General features: G+C 40.3%; 1 long non-coding RNA gene across 1 annotated transcript; it reads right to left on the bottom strand.

The window, feature by feature from the left end:
- Positions 1-52: 52 nt before the first annotated feature.
- On the bottom strand, positions 53-8198 carry LOC148693655 (uncharacterized). The gene is made up of 2 exons (XR_015952677.1): positions 8113-8198; positions 53-1043 (listed from the first exon to the last, which is right to left on the bottom strand). It is a non-coding gene; the product is annotated as an uncharacterized LOC148693655 (long non-coding RNA).
- Positions 8199-9123: the final 925 nt, after the last annotated feature.

Genomic DNA, 9123 nt, shown 5'->3' with positions numbered 1-9123 from the left:
AACTACATATTCTTACTAAGGATTGTGGCATTTCCCTAGCAAAGCAAATTAGTTACGAACAATTATAAAACAAAATATTATTAAAAATAAGGATAGAAAACATCTTGAAAGAAGAATACAAATCCTCAAAGCCTAGCTATGTTCTCCAAATTAATCTGTTCTTCCTCAAAAACCCTAATGGCTAAAAAGCCTTGTTTATACTACACAATTAAAATCCTTACTAGAAAAGATCTTCTAAAAACTATGAAACATAATAGAATAAGATAATTAGGAAATACATTTTTATTCTAACTTTAGGAAATCTGCCCAGCCACAAAGAATCTCACGTTTCTAGATCTTCATGGCTCTAAAACAGGCCCAAAACGACTTGAATTAAAGCTTGAGATGTCCCGAACATAATTGTAGAAAGCCTCGAACCCAAAAGACATCATCTTGGATGGCAAAAAGCCCAAATAAGCCCAAAACGTCACTTTGACAACATTGTGTGCTGCTCCTTTATTTCATCGCCATAGATAAACCGCTTGATAGAAAAATCTGAAACTTTGATAAGAACAAGTTGAGAGACTCACGAATATCTTCCAATTAGAATCACTCCAAAATTCGTCCATTTGGCCATTTTTTTTCTCAAGAGAAAATCGAATGTCCTATATTGAAAATATAATTTAAAGTATCAAAATTTTTCACCAAAATAATTACTTAAATATACTAAGAATATGGTCAAATATATAATATAAGAGAGAGCACCATGACTCATCAGTAAATGTATGATGTGTTTATCAGTTTCAGAGGTAAGGACACTCGCCTTGGTATTACCAGTCATCTTCATGCTGCCTTTTCCTTCTTCTGAAATCCATAGGACATTGCCATCACAACCAGAACTACTCCGTTCAATTCTTGCAGCTGATTTAGTTGGGTAATAAATCATTACATTATGCACCAGTAATTTATTTTCTTTGTGGTTTACTTTGCTGGATAATCTAGAAATGTTGTTGCTAGACATTTGGCATATCTTTCGAATCTATCGAGCTTGGCTGTCTTTGCATCTATCATTGAGAAAGTATTTCATGTTTTCGCTGACATATGCATGCAATATCATGCCAAAACATATCCTTAATATATCAATACTAATTGGCAGAAACATTCTCTGTTGGAAGTCAAACAGTCTCCGGCAACAAAAACAAGAAGCTAACGGCTAGTTTTCTCAAGCTAAGGTCCAAGAGACAAATGAAGGGCTGAGATTGAAACTGTGCTGTAAGGCTTAGATTAGAGTAGTACAATGTTAGGTTGTGTTATTTGTCTTATTCCTCAATTGAGATAAGAATGTTTACTGTAAAACCCTACTACTCTGATGATAAGTATATGAATGAATGATGTTGCAATGATATGCAATCGTTGCTTTTACATTCTCATTCCCTCTTGCTCTAAATACCTCACTAAAATTCCTTACAAAACAGTCAGAATACAAAATATTAACATTGCCTCAGAGCTTTAGATTGACTAAAAACCGCTGGGCGTTGTGAAGCTGTTCTTTCAGGGGAAATTTTGAATATTTGAAACTCCAGAAAGTGATTCAAGAACCAAGAGATGTTTGGATCAAGTAGCAGCGGTAGTGAACTTAGAACTCCCATTTTTAATGGAGAGAACTATGATTTCTGAAGGATAAGAATGACCACCATTTTCAAGTCTCAAGACCTTTGAAAAATGGTCTAAGAAGGATATGAAGTCCCAGAATCAAATGATGAGTTAGAGGATGATGATATTAAGTTTGATATTTCGGTTGTATTATTCATCATCTGCTCCAATGGCAGATGGTTTAATATATACACATTACACACACGCATGCAATAAACAAATGCATGCAATAAACAAATGTTAATCAGGTGGCGTGCAAGCTGCCCATGCTGCAACACATCTGAGCTGGAACCATGTGGTAGCTGACAAGGAATATTGTACTGCATGTGCAGTATTCCTTGTGTCCAGGTTAGTGCACTGCAAGCTGCACTCTCAACACTCCCCCTCAAGTTAGGAATGAATGTTGATTATTCCTAACTTGCAAAGCAAAGTCGTAAACTGGTGTAAGCTCAGTGGCTTTGTGAAGATGTCGGCTGGTTGTTTCATGGTTGAGATGTGAGATGTCTCGATCATTCCACTTTGAACCCTTTCTCGTACAAGATGGCAGTCAATTTCTATGTGTTTGGTTCTTTCGTGAAAGACCGGATTCGAAGCGATGTGAAGTGCCGCTTGATTATCACAATATAACTTGACTGGACGTTCATGTTTGATACCCAAGTCTTGTAGAACAGATTTCAACCAAGTGACTTCACAACAAGTTGCTACCATTGAACGATACTCCGCATCTGCACTAGAACGTGACACAGTATTTTGTTTCTTGCTTTTCCAGGAGATCAAGGATTCTCCAAGAAATACACAGTATCCGGTGGTAGATCGTCGTGTGTCTCGACATCTGGCCCAATCCGCATCACAAAAAGCATTCAATTGAATTGGACTTCTTGCAGAAAGAAAAATACCTTGCCCTGGTGTGTGCTTAACGTATCGTAAGACTCGCTGGGCTGCCTCCAAGTGTGGAGTTCGAGGCTTCTCCATAAATTGACTAAGAATATGGACAGCATACACCAAATCAGGGCGCGTGATTGTCAGGTAGATTAGTCTCCCAACAAGTCGTCGATAAGAGGAAGGATCAGTAACCCATTGTCCTTCGTCCTTTCTGAGTGATAAGTTTTGCTCCATAGGAGAGGTGGCTGGTTTTGCGCCAAGATGACCTGCATCCTCAAGTATTTCAAGGGCATATTTTCGCTGTGAGAGGGTGATCCCCTTGCTAGAGCGAGCAATTTCAATGCCCAAGAAATATCTTAATTGGCCAAGGTCTTTCAACTTGAATTGCTTCATAAGAAAAGACTTGGTATCTTCAATTGCTTGTATGTTATTTCCTGCCAAGATAATATCATCAACATAGACAAGGAGGGCAGTGAATTTACCATCATGGTTTCGGACGAATAATGAATAATCTGCCTTGGATTGTTGATAACCGGCCTTTCTAAGAGCACAAGAGAGTTTGATAAACCATTGACGAGAGGCTTGCTTAAGCCCATACAAAGATTTATGAAGTTTACAAACTCGTGTCTCCCCCTTTCGTCCGAAACCAGGAGGCAATGACATGTAGACATCTTCTTCAAGATCACCATGGAGGAAAACGTTATTAACATCAAGCTGGTGGAGGTGCCATTGTTGGACCGAGGCAACAGCAAGGAGTAGACGAACTGTAGTCAATTTTGCAACCGGAGCAAAGGTTTCTCGATAGTCTAAGCCTTCAATTTGGCTATAACCTTTGGCAACCAAGCGTGCTTTATATCTCTCAATGGATCCATCGGATCGAAATTTGATTTTGTAAACCCATTTACATCCAACCGGCTTCTTGCCAGGGGGCAATGGTTGCAGAGACCATGTCCTATTCGCAGCAAGGGCTGCCAATTCTTCTTCCATAGCGAAACGCCAGTGAGGGTCGCGTATAGCCTGTGAGAATGAGCTGGGTTCTATGGCAGCTGAAATGGAAGTGGTGAAAGCACGATGTCGAGCAGATAAACGATCGTATGTGAGGACATCAGACAAAGGGTAAGGAGTACCTGGTACTTTGGTCAACGCCGAGTGAGATGAAGGGACGGACCGAGAAGGGAGGTTGATGTCGATGTGATATTGTTGAAGATAACCAGGAGCATGAGTGGGTCGTTTAAGACGAGGTGGTGAGGTGGAAAGAAAAGGAGAGGAAACCGAAACAGGACTCACCGGCGAAGAAGAGGATGGATCGACGGAATCCTGCTCCAGTAGAGTGGACGGATGAATGATGGGATCATCATAGGCAGTATCTTGAGTATGTGGAAACACAAGTGGTGAAACTGCAGCAGAAGATGAAAAAGGGAACACATGTTCATGGAAAATAACATCACGGGAGATAGAGATTTTACCCGTGTGAAGGTCGTAAACTCGATATCCCTTTGTGCCATATGGATACCCAAGAAAAAGACACCGTGTGGCTCTTGCATCAAATTTTGTGGGACGATGGTGGTGAGTGGAAGAAAAACATAAGCAACCAAACACTCGCAAATGTGCATACGCTGACTGTTTGTGGTGAAGTATTTCATAGGGTGATTTGCCTTGAAGAAGAGGAGTGGGAGTCCGATTTATGAGATAAGTGGCAGTGAGGATTGCATCACCCCAAAATTTCTTAGGAAGATGAGATTGAAAAAGTAAGGCTCTAGCAACATTGAGTAAGTGGCGGTGTTTGCGCTCTGCTACCCCGTTTTGTTGGGGAGTAGAGACACAACTTGTTTGATGGAGAATCCCCTTATCTGAAAAAAAATGGGTCATAGAAAATTCTGGACCGTTATCACTACGAAGAACCTTGACTCGTCTGGAAAATTGTGTTTCAACAAGGTGGATGAAACTGATGAGATAAGATCGTGCATCTGATTTGTGATTCATTAAATAAACCCATGTGCATCTTGAGAAATCATCCACAATAGTTAAGAAATATTGTGCCCCTGTGATAGTGGGAACATGGTAACCTCCCCAAATGTCAACATGAATTAACTCAAAAGGAGCCTTTGTGGTGATAGAACTCAAAGGAAAAGGAGCACGTGTTTGTTTGGCTAATGGACAGATCAAACAATCATCAATGCTACAAAAATTCAAATTTTTAATGCAAGTAGAGAGATGCCGTAAGGTCTTGTTGGAAAGATGGCCAAGGCATTGATGCCAAAGCTGAGAAGAAGAAGAGGCAACAATTGACGCTGAATTGCACCTGGTTTTCATCACATTATCAAGGTAGTAGAGTCCTTCTTGTTCAGTTCCCGTCCCAATCATCTTCCCCGATCGTTGGCCCTGAAGTAGACACATTTTATCAGTGAAGATGACAAAGCAAGATGAGGTATTAGTGAGTTTGCTGACAAAAATTAAATTCAGTTTAAATGATGGAACACAAAGCACGTTGTGAAGGGTGAGATCATTCGAGAGATGAACTGTGCCAATATGTGTGACATCGGCAAGTGCATGATTGGGTAAGTGCACTTGTCGATTGTATACCAGAACACTTGTGGTCATTAAGCTTGGTGAGCAGACCATGTGGTCTGTGGCGCCTGTATCGAAAATCCAGTCCCTTCCCTTATTGAGAGCAGAGGCACAAAAAACTCTACTTGACAAGTTATTCATAGTAGAGGTGGTACCGACATGATTAGGTGTGGAGTTGAATTGACTCTTATCAAGGAGTGCAAGCAGATTGTGATATTTCTCGGAAGAGTCAGTTGCCATGTCGGCAGGCAGTGTGCAGTGACTTTTCATGGCTTCACAGAGGACTTGTCGGTCTTCAGGCAGTGGGAGCCTCCTCAACACACAAACAGTGATCGATGACCAAACTTGAAGTCTGGCCCTTTGCTTGCTTCCACCGAACAGGAGGAATTTTGTTTCTTCCTATCTTTCTCCACCAGTTTACGGCGGCAGGAGCTGGGTTGTGGTGGAGATGGAGGAGAGCGTCTGGCTATAGAACTTCGTCTCGAGCTCCGTCGAGTGGTATGGACCACTTAAAAATTCATGGCAGCGACGGCTCTGCAAGGAGTAGCACGGACTGCACTTTTTCTTCTTGGCATGGACGAACTTGCTGGGCAGAGAGGTCACGTAAGGCTGCTGTTGCAGATGGCGGTGCTACTCGTTCTGCAACGTCTTGAGTTGCAGATGCAAATGGAACATGTGCTGTTGGTTCTGGAACATCTTGAGGTACTGATGTAGATGGAACAGGTAAAGATGAAGGCGGAACAGGTATAGATCCAGGTGGAATATCTAGAGTTGCTGCTCGTTCAACGACTTGAGTTTGTGAAGGCGGTAACGGTGTCGATGTAGTCGTCGAAGAAATCTACTCTGTAGATGCTGTGCGTGTCGTAGCCCAACTCGTAGTCTGTGATGCTGATAGACATGCACACGAGTTGCAGATGCAGATGCAGATAGAGCAGTTGCTGCTGCTTATTGAGAGCAGATGTGTTGCAGTGGCTGTGCTTGTCTGTGCTCTGCGGCTGCGCTTAATGGCTGTGACAGGTAGAGCAGCGACGATGGCTGTGTAGCAGCTTTGCGGCGGCAAGGCAGCGAGTGTGCAGCTTGCAGTGCACAGGTTGCTGCTCACGGTATAGCAGCTGAAGAGTGAAGGCAGAGCAGAGCAAAAGATTGCCTGTGCTCTGATACCATATTAAGTTTGATATTTCGGTTGTATTATTCATCATCTGCTCCAATGGCAGATGGTTTAATATATACACATTACACACACGCATGCAATAAACAAATGCATGCAATAAACAAATGTTAATCAGGTGGCGTGCAAGCTGCCCATGCTGCAACACATCTGAGCTGGAACCATGTGGTAGCTGACAAGGAATATTGTACTGCATGTGCAGTATTCCTTGTGTCCAGGTTAGTGCACTGCAAGCTGCACTCTCAACAGATGAAGAACTCATTGCAACTTGGAGAGTGTCTTTGAGAGAGAATGTGATAAAAGATGCTAAGGCGCTGGGGGTAATACAAGGAGCAGTTTCAGATGCTATTTTTCCCAGGATATCAAATGAAGAGACATCTAAAGCTGCTTGGGAAGTCCTTCAGAGAGAATACAGAGGTGACAAGAAGGTAACCAAAGCAAAGGTTCAATCTTTAAGACGCGATTTTGAATATACTCGCACGGAAGAAATGAACCCCTTAAAGATTACTTTACTAGATTGTTTGATGTTGTGAATCAAATGAAAACTCTTGGTGAAGAACTACCTAGGGAAAGACTTGGGCAGAAATTTTTAAACAGTTTGACAAGACCCTATGACTCTATAGTAAATATTATAGAGGAAACTAAGGACACTGATACACGATGCACAAGAAGTTATGGCCTCAGTGAAAGCTTTTGAGCAAAGGCCAGAGAGACATGCTGATGTAGCCACAAAGAGGGCTTTTCAGTCACTTAGTGTCAATCCTAGAGAGGGCAGTTCAACTGGACAATACAACATTTTCAAGCAACAAAAGAAACCATGGAAAGGAAAATCTAAGAAATGGGAAGGAAGGCCAAGTGTGTCTACCAGAAACAATGATGCTGGTGGGACAAAACCACTGTGTACAATCTATGATAAGGCCCATTTTGGTGTTTGTTGGATCAAGGGGAAATCCAAATGCAATAAATGTAACCGGTTTGGTCATTTGCCCAAAGATTGTGGTCCTAAAGGAAACCAACTAGTGAACTATGGACAAAAAACTAAAGATGAGACAAATGTGTTCTATGCTTGCAATGTCACAACTGTTGAGACAAACAAAGATATATGGTATATTGATAGTAGGTGCAACAATCATATGACTGCACATGAGTCCTTACTTATCAATATTGACAGGGAATTCACTGGAAAGGTTAAGATGGGCAATGGTCAATTTGTGAGTGCCACTGGTAGAGGCACCTTGGTGATTGAAACAAAGCAAGGAAGAAGATACATCAAAGAAGTTATGTTAGTACATGGACTTGATGAAAACTTATTGAGTGTGGGTCAAATGATCATACATGGCTATTTCTTACTCTTTGGAGATTCAATGGTTGAAACCTTTGATGACGGGAGTTTGCAAAACATGGTTACAAGAGTAGAGATGATAGAAAACAGGAGTTTCCCATTGTTACTCAACTATAATCAGGCTATGTAACTGAAAGTACTTGGTTGTGGCATAGGTGATATAGTCACTTGAAATGGAGATGGTTCAAAGACTACCAAAATTGCAAGGAGAAAATGAAATCTATGAAGGGTGTGTTCTAGGCAAGCACCACAGAGAGTTTTGAAGCAGGAAAGTCTTAGAGGGCTACACAACCATTGGAAATCATCCACACAGATGTATGTGGTCCAATGCAAACTGCAACGGTGAATGGCAATAAATACTTCCTAACTTCATATATGACTATTCTAGAATGTGTTGGGTGTACTTCATGAGACAAAAATATGAGGTATTTAGTATATTCAAGAAGTTCAAAATGATGGTTAAATTGCAAAGTGGTTACAAGATCAAGAAAATAAGAAGTGATAAGGGAGGTGAATATACCTCAATCGAATTCAACTGTTTCTGTGAAAGCATGGGATTGGAAAGACAGTTGATAGTGTCATACACCCCTTAACAAAATAGGGTTGCTGAGAGGAAGAACAGAACCATAATTGAAATGGCAAAGTCCATGCTTCATGAGAAAGGGATTCCTTATTTTTTTTTATTTTATAAAATAATAAAAGATAACTTTATTTTTAATTTTGGATAATAATAAAGGAGTGATTAAATGTATTTGAAAATATTAAAATGTAGTGTAAAGTGGAAGAACATAGTTAGGTATTTATAGAAAATAAATTATAATTTTTTTATATTTTTAATTAGTTATTATAATTTTTTATAATTTCTATAATTTTTTTAATAATTTAAATTGTGATTGACGTGACATAGGCAGAGTTTCTAGGCTAGGTGATTATTGTCTAACTTCTCCATCACGCTAGCGTTGGGTCCAATTGTCTAAGTGGGCTCGAGTGTTTTGAAGGGGGGAAAAGTGGATTGGATTGCTTATCCTTAAGTCAATAAGAAGGAAAAAAAGTAGATTTGGTGCCTATTTTCAAGACAATAAGCAACGGTGAAATTGTTCTAACATGTTAGATGCTCGTTGCTACACAAACGAGGAGATATTAAACTAATACATCTTCGCTGCTTTATTCATGTGACTTGGTCTATTCATGGTGCCGTTTGTTTACTCCAATGACGGCCAGCTAGAATAGCCTTTCTTTATGTCTTAATTATTGGAATTGGATCCTCTCTAAGGTAAATCCTACCTAGGATCCTCTTGATTGAGATTAGTGAGCCGTTGAATTTTTATCTAACGGTTATAATTATTATAATTTTTAAAAAATCTTCCTGTTTGTAACCATTGGATAAAAATCTAACTGCCCAACAACATCGGTCAAAAGAATCCCGAGAGGTTGCCTCGGAGAGGATTCAATTCCTTAATCATAGATAGTGCTATTATCATGGTAGGCCATGATGTAAAAGTTTCTTCTTCTGCGATATTTGTGTGTTGGA

The sequence above is a fragment of the Pyrus communis genome, chromosome 10, assembly GCF_041283825.1.
Source record: "Pyrus communis isolate YQ-2024b chromosome 10, ASM4128382v1, whole genome shotgun sequence".
NCBI lineage: Eukaryota > Viridiplantae > Streptophyta > Magnoliopsida > Rosales > Rosaceae > Pyrus > Pyrus communis.
The sequence above is the reverse complement of the archived record's forward strand: the minus strand, read 5'-3'. Positions and strand labels throughout refer to the sequence as shown.